Source organism: Sminthopsis crassicaudata, chromosome 1 (genome assembly GCF_048593235.1).
Source record: "Sminthopsis crassicaudata isolate SCR6 chromosome 1, ASM4859323v1, whole genome shotgun sequence".
Classification (NCBI taxonomy): domain Eukaryota; kingdom Metazoa; phylum Chordata; class Mammalia; order Dasyuromorphia; family Dasyuridae; genus Sminthopsis; species Sminthopsis crassicaudata.
Window position 1 is genome coordinate 644,822,199 of NC_133617.1, and position 11,077 is coordinate 644,833,275.

Here is an 11,077-nt window from a genome sequence, read left to right on the forward strand (position 1 = left end):
AACTCCCATCTCTTCAGGCTCAGAAAGAGCATCAAATTCCTTAATTTGTACGTTTATCTTTCTCCCTTCCTTTCATCCTTCCTTTGTTCCTTCATTTTTTCCTTCCTTCATTCCTTTGTTCATTCCTTCCTTCCTTTTCCTTTCCTTTCCTTCCTTCCTTCCTTCCTTCTTTCTTTTCTTTTTTCTTTTTCTTTTTTCTTTCTTTTTTTTTTTTTTTTTTACTATTCAACTTCCTGACAGGGGTCATTTCCTTTCCTCCATTTCAGATCCTTTCTCCCTCTAATGAATCCAAAGTTGTTTAAGTTTCTTTTTAAGGAATACTTCATTTTGCCTGATAATGTAGAATTCAGAAAGATTCCTTGAGTCTCTTTACTTTATCCTCTAAAAGAGAAAGCAATTTATACTTGGAATATTGAAAGAAGTCAGCTGCCAAAAGAAAGCAAATATCTCATTATCAAGGCAAGCTTTCACAACATTTTCCATGCTTCTTATACTGACTGAGATTTTTATAGCCTTATTTCTCAGTGATTTGAAGGTATTCACATAACCTTTTTTTTTTAAGAAATCATTTACTTATTATTCACATTCATTTAAAAAATGAGTTCCAAATTATTTCTCCCTTCATCTCCTCCCTCACTTCTTGAGAAAACTCATAATATGAAATCAGTTGTAGATGTGAGGTCATGAAAAGCATTTCCATATTAACTATGTTTCAAAAAAACAATAAAAATCAAGAAAGATAAAGAAAGTGGGAGAAAAATGTATGTTTCAATCTATACTTAGAGTTCATCTGATCTGCCTGTGGAGATAAATATCATTTTTTTACCATTCATTTTTGCAATTGCCTACAATAATTACATTGATCAGAGCAGCTAAATCTTTCACAGTTGATCATCATTACAATATGACTTTCACTGTGTACCAAGTTCTTCTGGTTCTGTTCACTTTTATTTGGTATCAGATCATATTGCTAGAATTTTCTATAACTATCTTGCCTCTCATTACATCACAATCATATAATATAACCTATTCAACCATTTCCTTATTGCTGGACATTCCCTTAATTTCTAATTCTTTGCCATTTCTCTCTCTCTCTCTCTCTCTCTCTCTCTCTCTCTCTCTCTCTCTCTCTCTCTCTCTCTCTCTCTCACACACACACACACACATACACACACACCCCAAAGTTGAAAAATCTAGCTATAAATATCATCATTCTTTTCCTTTTTCTTATTTATCTTTGGACTATAGATCAGTGATATTTCTGGGTCTAAGGTCATACATATACACATTTAGAGCCCTTTGTTCACAGTTCCAAATTGTTCTCTAGAATGGTTAGTTAACCACAACTTCACCAAAAATGCACTTATTGGCTTCTTTTGCCACATTTTTTTCTGGAATATTAATTAATCTGATAGGTATAGTGTGGGTAACTCAGTGTTGTTTTAATTTACATTTCTCCAATCAATAGCTATTTAGAGCATTTCTTTCATGTAGCAAATGATTGTGGGGCAAAGTTAAGATGGTGGAGAGTAGGCAGATCTTTGAGCTCTTCCTGACTTCCCTCAGATCAAAACAAGATCAAACCTCTAAACTGGTTTAGGAGTGATAGAACCCCCAAATATTTGGGATGTAACAAATTTTCTGCAGAAGATATTTTGGAAGAATTTGAGGAAAGGTCTGTCTCAATTGGGCACAGGGAATAGTCGATCCGGCACAGGGAATTGGTGATCCAGCACAGGCACAGTACAGGGAAGCAGAACAAAGTGAACTCCACATGGTGGGAAATCTACTGAAAGGCTTTTAACCAGAATATAGTAGCATAAGCTACTCTGTCCTGGGTCAGAAACCACTGAATCAGCAGACTAGCTGTGAGACCTCCAATGGAACCAGAGAAGGCAAATAGTGAGCCCCTGGATCCCAGTATAACTTGGGACTTAGTCACACACACCCAATATTGGAAGGAAGTCCTGGAAGGCACCAGGGCAGTGTGAAGCCACCGTCACTTGTAGAGGAAGGTTGAGACAATCTCCCATTTGCTCTAAGAGCAAACCTCAACTTCAAAAATGAGCTCTGATCACAGGCAGCTTTTATGGAAACAGGGAAGAATAGACTTTAAATCCTGATGACACTAAAGGCAAAATAACTTTAAATGAAATCTCAAAGACTGATATTAGTTGGTCTCCATCTTGCAAGTCTCTCATAGAAGAATTCAAAAGGGATCTTTAAAAATAGTTAGGGAAAAGAAGAAAATATAAAGTTAGTAATTTTAACTGTGAATGTGAATGGGATGAATTCTCCAAAAAATGCATAACAGACTGGATTAAAAGCCAGAATCCTGCAATATATTTTTGTTGTTGTTTTTTTTTTTTTTTTGTGGGGGGGAAAATTTTACATTTTTTATTTTATTAAATTTATAATTATACATTTTTTGACAGTATATATGCATGAGTAATTTTTTTATAACATTATCTCTTTTATTCATTTTTCCAGATTTCCCCCTCCCTCCCTCTACTCCTTCCCCTAGATGACAGGCAATCTCATACATTTTACATGTGTTACAATATAACCTAGATATAATATATGTGTGTAAATCCAATTTTCTTGTTGCACATTAAGTATTGGATTCCGAAGGTATAAGTAACCTGGGTAGATAGACAGTAGTGCTAATATTTTAATTCAATTCCCAGTATTCCTTCTCTGGGTATAGTTGTTTCTGTCCATCATTGATCAGCTGGAAGTGACTTGGATTTTCTTTATGTTGAAGATATCCACTTCCATCAGAATACATCTTCATACAGTATTGTTGTTGAAGTGTAAAGTGATCTTCTGGTTCTGCTCATTTCACTCAGCATCAGTTCATGCAAGTCTCTCCAAGCCTTTCTGAATTCATCCTGCTGGTCATTTCTTACAGAGCAATAATATTCCATAGCCTTCTTATACCATAATTTCCCCATCCATTCTCCAATTGATCATCCATCCATCTTCCAGTTTCTAGCCACTATGAAAAGAGGTGCTACAAACATTTTGGCACACACAGGTCCCTTTCACCTCTTTAGTATTTCTTTGGGATATAAGCCCAGTAGTAGCACTGCTGGATCAAAGGGTACTGCAATATGTTATTTACAAGAAACACATTTTAAGCAGAGTGATACAGAGTAAAGGTAAAAGACTGGAGCAGAATCTTGCTGCAGCTGAAGTAAAAAAAAATTCTGGGGTAATGATCCCAATCTCAGATAAAGCAAAAGCAAAATATATCTAAGTAAAAGAGATAAGAAAAGAAAGTACATTTTGCTGAAAGGATAATATACATAATGAAATAATATCAGTACTAAACATATATGCATCAAGTGGTGTAGCATCTAAATTCCTAGAGAAGTTAAGAGAACTGCATGAAGAAACAGACAACAAAATTATACTAGTGGGATATCTCAATCTTGCTCTATGAGAACTAGATAAATCGAACCACAAAATAAATAAGAAAAGTTAAGGCAGTAAAAATAATTTTAGAAAAATTATGAATAGTTGATGTCTGGAGAAAATTGAATGGGGACAGAAAGGAATATACATTTTTCTCAGCAGTAAAATTTCAAATATTGACCATGCATTAAGGCTTTAAAAACCTCACAATCAAATGCAGAAAGACAGACATAGTAAATGCATCTTTTTTCAGATCATGATGCAATAAAAATTACATGCAATAAAGGGCCAGGGAAAAATAGGCTAAAATCAATTGGAAACTAAATAATCTAATCCTAAAGAATGAGTGAGAGAAACAACAAATCATAGAAACATCAATAATTTCATACAAGAGAATGACAATAATGAGACAACATGCCAAAATTTATAGAAATGCAGCCAACACAGTTCTTAGGGGAAATTCCATATCTCTAGATACATATTTAAATAAAATAGAGAAAGAGAAAATCAATGAATTGGGCATGCAACTTTAAAAAAAACTAGAAAAAGAACAAATTAAAAAAACACAATTAAATAAAAAGTTTAAAATTCTGAAAATAGCAGGTGAGATTAATAAAAGTGAAAGTAAGAAAACTATTGAACTAATAAACAAAACTAATAGTTGGTTTTATGAAAAAGCAAGAAAATAGATAAATCTTTAGTTAATTTGATTAGAAAATGGGAAGAAAAAGTCAATTTGCTAGAATCAAAAATAAAAGGGTGGAAGTCAATTTGCTAGTATCAAAAATAAAAGGATGAACTTTCCACCAATGAAGAGTAAATCAGAGCAATAATTAGGATCTATTTCACCCAACTGTATACCAGTAAATCTGATAATATAAGTGAAATGGAGGAATACTTACAAAAATATAGATTGCTCAGATTAACAGAGGAGGAAATAAATTATTTAAGTAGTCCTATTTTAGAAAAAAGAAATTGAACAAGCTATTAATCAACTCCCTAAGAAAAAATCTCCAGGGCCACATGGATTTATGAGTGAATTCTGTCAAGCATTTAAAGAACAATTAATTCCAACATTATGCAAAAATATTCAGAAAAAATAGGATAACAAGAGGTCCTACCAAATTCCTTTTATGACACAGATATGGTACTGATACCTAAATAAGGCAGGGTCAAAACAGAGAAAGACAATTATAGACCAATTTCCTAATGAATATTAATGCAAAAAAACTTAAATAAAACAATACTAAATAAATTACAGCAAGTTATCACCAGGATAATTCATTCTGACTAAGTAGGATTTATACCAGGAGTGTTCAATATGTAGGAAAACTATTAGCATAATCGACTATATCAGTGACCAAACTAACAGAAATCACATGATCATCTCAATAGATGTAGAAAAGGTATTTGAAGAAATTCAATATCCATTCCTTTTAAAACATTAGTGAGCATAGGAATAAATGGGGTTTTCCTTAAAATTGTCAGTAACCTCTATTTAAAACCATCAGAAAGCATCATACATAATAGGGATAAATTAGAACCATTCCCAATAAGATCAGAAGTGAAACAGGGTTGTCCATGATCACCATTACTATTCAATATTGCATTACAAATGTTAGCTTTTGCAATAAGAGAAGAAAAATTAAAGAAAGAATTAGAGAAGGTAATGAGGAAACCAAAGTATTACTCTTTGCAGATGATATGATGGTATGGCTAGAGAATCCTAGAGAATCAACTAAAAAACTTCTAGAAACAATTCACAACTTTAGCACGTTTTCAGGATAGAAAATAAATCCACATAAATCATCAGCATTTCTATATGTTATCAACAAAATCCAGCAGCAAGAGATACAAAAAGAAATTCCATTTAAAAAATTAATTTTATAATTATAACATTTTTTGACAGTACATATGCATAGGTGATTTTTTACAACATTATCCCTTGTACTCCCTTCTGCTCCGAATTTTCCCCTCATTCCCTCCACCCCATCCCCTAGATGGCAGGCATTCCCATACATATTAAATATCTTATACTATATCTTATGTACAAAATATATGTGCAGAACCGAATTTTGTTGTTGTTGTTGTTGCAAAAGAAGAATTGGATTAGGAAGGTAAAAATAACCTGGGAAGAAAAACAAAAAATGCAAACAATTTACACTCATTTCTCAGTGTTCCTTCTTTGGGTGAAGCTGATTCTGTCCATAATTGATCAATTGGAATTGGATTAGATCTTCTCTTTGTTGAAAATATCCATTTCCATCAGAATACATCCTCATACAGTATTGTTGTTGAAGTGTATAATGATGTCCTGATGTAAGTCTCTCCAAGCCTCTCTGTATTCATTCTGCTGGTCATTTCTTACAGAACAATAATATTCCATAACATTCATATACCATAATTTACCCAACCATTCTCCAATTGATGGGCATCCATTAATTTTCCAGTTTCTAGCCACTACAAAAAGGGCTGCCACAAACATTTTGGCACATACAGGTCCCTTTCCCTTCTTTAGTATTTCCTTGGAGTATAAGCCCAGTAGTAGCACTGCTGGGTCAAAGGGTATGCACATTTTGATAATTTTTGGGCCTGATTCCAGATTGCTCTCCAGAATGGTTGGATTATTTCACAACTCCACCAACAATGCATCAGTGTCCCAGTTTTCCCACATCCCCTCCAACATTCATCATTATTTGTTCCTGTTATCCTAGCCAATCTGACAGGTGTGTAGTGGTATCTCAGAGTTGTCTTAATTTGCATTTCTCTGATCAATAGTGATTTGGAACACTCTTTCATATGAGTGTAAATAGTTTCAATTTCATCATCTGAAAATTGTCTGTTCATATCCTTTGACTATTTATAAATTGGAGAATGGCTTGATTTCTTATAAATTAGAGTCAATTCTCTGTATATTTTTGAGATGAGGCCTTTATCAGAACCTTTAACTGTAAAAAATATTTTCCCACTTTGTTACTTCCCTTCTAATCTTGGTAAGAGGAATGAGGCTGCCATAGATCTGAAGGAATTCTTCTAGGATGCTCTGTACACATGTTACATGCTCCTCCCCAAGGGGGCTATGCTGTCCAGCCTTTTCTCCTGCATGCTCCTGCTCCTCCACAGCTCCTAATTCAGCTCCTTGGAATAGCTCTTGGGCAGTCCGGTCTCCAATACTGCATACATTACTGATAAGGATACTAGCATTGGGAGGTGCCAGACACAGCTCCCCATAAAGTCCAGATGTTCCCCCAAAGCCATTAGGAAGAGAGCATGTAAGGAGACTTGCATCAATTTCCAAAGGCTGGTGGGACCTCTGGGTCCACTCATGTCCATCTTCCTCCTGAGATGACCCACTGGGCAATGTGGGAGATCCCTTAACCCCTTCTTCAGCCATTAATGCCCCTAAAAGCCCCAGCCCAGCTTGAGGAGGTCCCCTTGGTGAGTCAAGCCTGCAGCTGGGGGATGTGGCAGGAAGGCCTACTCCTCCTTCCCAGGGTAGGAGAAGGTTCTTAGGGTGTGGAGGACCCCGCCATCAACCCCTCAGTCGACCCCACAGCTTCCAGTGGAATGTCAAGGAGGAGCTTTTAGAGTACAGCAGCATTCGAAAAGCTCTCATAGCTCTAAGGCGCCGCTGAGAACAAACTCTATGGGGTGGAGGACAGGAAGGACGGAGATGCTGAGGTGTTCCTAGCTGGCCCCAGCCTGAGGGAAGTCCCCAGGCCACCACCTCCTCCCCCTCCTTTTCCTCCTGCTCCTGCTCCTCTTCTTCATCCTCCTCATCATCCTCTTCACTGGCTGAAGCATCAAAGGAGGGGCAAGGGGTAGGGAGTCGATGGGCAGGAATTGTGGTCCCAGTCCCTGTGTCTGGCCCAAACCCCCCACATGACTTTAACAGTGGTTTGGGAGGGGGAGGCCAATGAAGGCGCTCTCAACTGGGAGATGGAAAGATAGGGGATGTTCCAGGGTTAGCTGGCCTCCAGGGCCAATTCCCTTGGAAGTTCTCTTTCATCTTCAAGTAACCAGCGCAAGTGTAAAAGCAATTCCTAGAAATGAGTCTTTATCAGAAACACTGGTTGTAAAAATTTTCCCCCAGCTTTCTGATTTTCTTCTAATCTTGCTGCAGTGGCTTTATTTGTAATCTGCACAATTTATATTTTTGTTAATGCTCATTCATTTTACATAGATTTCCAGGCTTATATACATTGGGCAAAATAACTCCTGATAATTGCTTTAATTTCTTTTTCCTAGGTGAATTGACCACCTGTGATAGTCAATGAAATAATTATCATTCTTTTTAATAAAATTATTGTTTCTTGATTTATTCTTTGACCACCCATTTTTTAAAGGATTTTATTATTTAGTTTCCAAGTAAATTTTAATCTGTACTTCTATAGCCTTTCATTGAATGCAACTTTTTTCTTTCATTTTGGTTTGAAGAGAGTACATTTAGTATTTCTGCTTTTCTGAATTTATTTGTGAGGTTTTTAAACCCTAATACATAGTCAGTTTGTGTAGAGGTACCCTATATAACTGGGGAAAAGATGTATTCCTTTCTATTTCCATTCAGTTTTTTTCTAAGAGTCTCCTGTATCTTAGTTTTCTAAAATTCTATTCATCTCCTTAAATTCTTCATTATTTATTTTACAGTTAAATTTAATTCAGGATAGGTTGAGGGCTCCCTCCTATCTCGTATAGTTTTACTCTATTTTTTCTTGAAGTAATTTTTAATCCTGATGCTATATTACTTGGTGCATATGTATTTAACACTGACAATTAGCCTTTTAGCAAGATTTGTTTTCCTGTTTATATTTTTAAATTAAATATATATTTGCTTTTGCTTTGTCTGAGATTATGTTACTACCTCTGTCCTTTTTTATTTTTTATTTTTTTTTACTTTAGCTAAAGCATAATAGATTCTGCTGTAGCCCCTTTAATTGTCTGTGTGTGTTTCAAATGTGTTTGTTTTAAAGAACATATTGTTTCAGTTGAATAAAAACAAAGGTAGCAAGTATTCCTTAATGTTACTGGTAATCATGGACCCTTCTCCTGGGGTGTAGAGAGCCAGAACTCTGGAGAAGTATACTTGAAACAAGATGTTAACTCAGAGGAATTGATGAGACAATGATTCTCTAGTTTACATGCACTTAGTACATGTATAGTTTTACAAGTTGACACCTATTCTACTAAGATAGACACCTTGTTGTAGGATTAAATCAATCATACTGAACTAGAGAACAAACATGCTACACTAGATAAACATTGTCTTATCAATTACATTGAGTTAACACCTTGTTGTAAGAATCCTTGTTTCAAGCACATTTCTCCAGAATTCTGGCCCATTACACTGGGCATTTATTTTGTTTTCATAATAAACAGTAACAACAATAACAAAACAAAAAGGACATATGGTTGGAATCTAATTTGTAACTTATTCTGCTACTTGTTTCCATTTTGTGGGTGAATTTATCCCATTCACATTCATAGTTGTGATTACAAACTGCATTTCCCTTGATACTATTTTCTATTGTTTTTTTTTTTTTCCTCTCTCTTTTTACCAAGTCCATCATCAAAAGTCTGCTTTTCTTCTGACTACTGCCTTCCTTAATCTGGCTTTTGTGCATATATATGTAATATAATATTAAATATATGTGTGTACATATATACACATGTATATGTATATATATAACATATGTATTGTGTATAAACCCATGTATGTGTATATATGTGTATGTCTATATACACACAGAGATATGTGTGTATGTGTCTAAATGTATATATGTACATATATATATACATATATATGTGTATGTGTATGTGTATGTGTATATGTACATATATATATATATATATATATATATATATATATATATATATATATATATATATATATATGTATACATATTCCTCTTTTCTTTTCTCTTTTGCTCTTCCCCATTATTTCTTTGTTGAGTAAGATAGGTTTCTATTTAATTGAATGCATATATGTATACTTCTTTATCTGAATCATCAATTTCCCTTTCAATATCAAAGCATTTTCTTTTGTGCCTTTTTTATATGAGATAATATGTCATTATTCCTCTCTCTTCCTTATTCCACCAATGCATCCCCTTTTATAATCCATCCATTTTTTTAACATCATTCCAACATAATTAGCTTACACTAATGGCCTCTGTTGAGTAGTTTTCTTTTAATAACTGTAATAATGATAAATTTCTTAGCAGTTTCATGTAATATTTTCCCAAATAGAAATGTAAACAATTTAATTTTATTGAATCCATTATGACTTCTCTTTTATATTTCCCTTTCTATGCTTCTTTTAAGTTTCTTAGACACGAGCACGTTCATTTTTTTTTTTTAATCATCAATGTTTAAAAGCTCTGTATTTCATTAGATGTCCACTTTTCATCCTGAAGGATTATATTCAGGGTTCTTGAATTAGTTGTTTTTGGTTGTAACTTTGGTTCCTTCACTTTACATAGTATTATATTCCAAGTTTTTACCTTCTTTAATTGTTAGTTGCTTAGGTGTGATCCTAACTGTGGCTCTAAAATATTTAATTTTTTTTTTCCTGACCGCTTGAAGTATTTTCTAGACCTGGGAACTCTGAAATTTGGTAATAGTATTCCTGGGAATTTTCATTTTGGTATCTCTTTCTATAGATGAGAAGCAGATAGTTTTGGTGTCTATTTTACCATCTAAGTTTAGAATATTGTTGCAATTTTCCTTTAAAATTTCTTGAAATATAATTTCTTTCTTTGATCATAGATTTCAGGTAGTTAATTTATTCTTAAAATATTTCTTCTCAATCTATTTTCTAGATCAGTTAGTTGTTTTTCCTGTTCTTCTTCCTGTCCTCTCTCCTCCCATTTTTGAATTTGTTTTATTATTTCTTGCTGTCTCATGGATCATTGACTTCTACTTGCCACACTTCCAATTGTTGAGGAATTATTTTCTTTAGTGATTTTTTTCACTCCCCCCCAATTCTTTTTTAAGTAGTTATTTTCATTAGCAAAGTCTTGTACTTCTTTTTTCAGTTGGTCAATTGTTTTTAAAGGATTTATTGTCTTTATTATTTTTATGCTTCTTTTACTAAGTTGTTGTTTTGTATTTTCATAATTATCTTGCATTGCTCTAATTTCTTTTTCCATTTTTCCTCTTACTTGATTTTTAAAATCAGTTTTTAAGCTCTTCCAGAAATTCTTGCTGATCTTATGTCAAAATCATTTTTTTCTTTGACAATTTGCTCATAAATCTTTTGATAACATAATATTCTGAATTTATGCCTTGAACTTCCCTATAACCATAGCAGCTTTTTATGATCAGGTTCTTTTGTTATCTGCTCATTTTTCCAACCTATTTTTTGATTTTGAACTTTGTGTTAAATTTCTCTGTTGATGTTGGAATGGAAGACACTGTTCTAGGTTTCAGGGTTTTTGCTTTTACATTACTGTTTTCAGAGCTAATTATGGGGGGACCTGAAAATTTTCTGTGCTTCCAAGGTGGCTTGATTTGGGAGAAGGTGGGGTTACTGGACCTGTGGAATTGGAAGTGATGCTTCCCCTTTGGATCTTTACTTCCTTCGGACTGGAAGCACTCCATTTATGCTGTACCTATGACCCAGAAGTGGGTTTAAGTCATGGAGTGGCCAAATAGTGCTCTT

The 11,077-nt window shown here is 34.2% G+C and overlaps 1 pseudogene; it reads right to left on the reverse strand.

The window, feature by feature from the left end:
• Positions 1 to 6,361: 6,361 nt before the first annotated feature.
• On the reverse strand, positions 6,362 to 7,426 carry LOC141551133 (sentrin-specific protease 3 pseudogene; annotated as a pseudogene).
• Positions 7,427 to 11,077: the final 3,651 nt, after the last annotated feature.